Source organism: Ceratina calcarata, unplaced genomic scaffold (assembly GCF_001652005.2).
Source record: "Ceratina calcarata isolate Rehan_Ccalc_2016 unplaced genomic scaffold, ASM165200v1 scaffold116.2, whole genome shotgun sequence".
Lineage (NCBI taxonomy): Eukaryota > Metazoa > Arthropoda > Insecta > Hymenoptera > Apidae > Ceratina > Ceratina calcarata.
Window position 1 is genome coordinate 235,986 of NW_017132550.1, and position 1,871 is coordinate 237,856.

The following is a 1,871-nucleotide window of genomic DNA, read 5'->3' on the forward strand; positions in this document are numbered from 1 at the left end:
TTCTCCCATTCGATTTTACTTTTTAATAAATACTATCTGTGCTACACGTGTGGTTCAAAGACATCTGCTCGCCACTCGTTCGTATGACTCTTCTCCTGTTAATCCATGGAAGTCGATGACTTGATAAAAAGCAAACGCAGTATCCTGAATGTTCCAAACGCTGAGCAGCAACAGACTCTTCATCGTGCTTAATTGCTTATATTTCTTCAGAGATATCGGACAGCTGATGACCAAATCCTTTGGCGGTAGTGCCCCATAAAATCGTTTCACACACAGTGGATTCAGATCCAACTGTTGTCTAGACAGTGGTAGGTTGGGATCGAAGTTCTCATTGTTTATGTAAATTCGAATGTCATCCGTAGAATGAGGCCAGGTGAAGTGCCAAGATAAATTAAATGTTACATGAGTACGATTGCTGCAATCGACTTTGGGAAATTTAACTTTCTGCCATCGATTCTCTCCGTATTCGTCCAGCTTATAAAATACCGTGTTGTTTCCGCTGGCTATCTTCCCATCTGGCGGACTGTTCGAGGCGTACGGAAATCCTTTGTACCCTTCCACGCTCTGCGGCTCGTACATGACCTGTCCACAATTTTTATTTATTCTGTTTTGACACAATTTAGCTCGGCTGGGAGGTTGAGGCACGTACCCGTGTCTCTGAACAATTCGATTGAAAACGTTCACGAAAGAAATGTCCGCGACTTGATAGAAAGCGTAGCCCGAGTCGAGTATCTCTACAGTAGTCAGTGCAACTGTAGAATTTCTCGGTTTGTACAAGCTTTGAGCTTCGATTACATTTTTCGGAACGTAACAAGAGAACGAGAGAACGTAATCCTGCGATTTGAGCGTAGTGTTGCTCGGATTGGAGCAGACCAGATCGAAGAAGGCTCTCTTCAACATTTGATCTTCGGTGTAATTGCGATTGGTGAAAAATACTCGCACTTTCTCGACTGGCACGATCCTCTTGTTGAACGTCCATTCTAAATTCGTGACGTAATGGGTGTCGTTGTGTCGCTTAATTACCAATTGAGTGTAATTCCAGCGGCCGATTTTGTGCTCGTCGATCACATCGTAGAAGGGAATGTTGCAGCTGGCGATCTTCCCATCCTTTGGTCCTTGAGTCATGAAATCTGGCCGACCGACCAATGCCCCGGCGGTGGTATTGTATCGAAATACCTGGCAATCCTTGTTGTACTTCAGGAAGCATTTGTAAGATCGACTCAGAGGCTTGGTCAGTATCACAGCATCCAGTACCGTCGACTCGTTCTGGTAAGTCTCAACCCCGTCCTCGTACAGTTCGTTCGAAACGTAATTCAAGTCAGAACGTGCCTGCAGCACCGAGGAATCGTTGGAGTCGATTAAACTGCACAAAATTGCGATCAACACAAACGCGGATATTTGCTTTACGATCGATGACATTTTGCGTAAATTCTGAAGCACTGTGTGTTACGTTACAATTGCGATTTACTGTTCGACTTTGAAATCTCTTAGGAAACTATCGCACGTAAGTGCCTGAAGAGATGAGTGACCATAAGAACTGGCTATCTACTTTTATATGAAAGGTTGAGATTCTTTTCCTGCAACTTATCTTATCATCTGTAGGGAGGAACTAATATCCAGTAATAAAAACATATGAACATATCTTAGAAGAATTATTTTGTATTCCGCGAAAGATTCGATGATACACATGGGGATTGTGTTCCAAATACGAATTTGAGTGAAATATCGGTGGTTAAGAGGAAAAATGAGCTTAATTGAGCAATCTGTTTAGGAGGAAATTTAGACGGGAAGGAAAATTGGTACACAAAACAGATTTGATATCGTAAAACCTGTATTTTATAATACTTGGAAATTTGTATGATTTATATTAC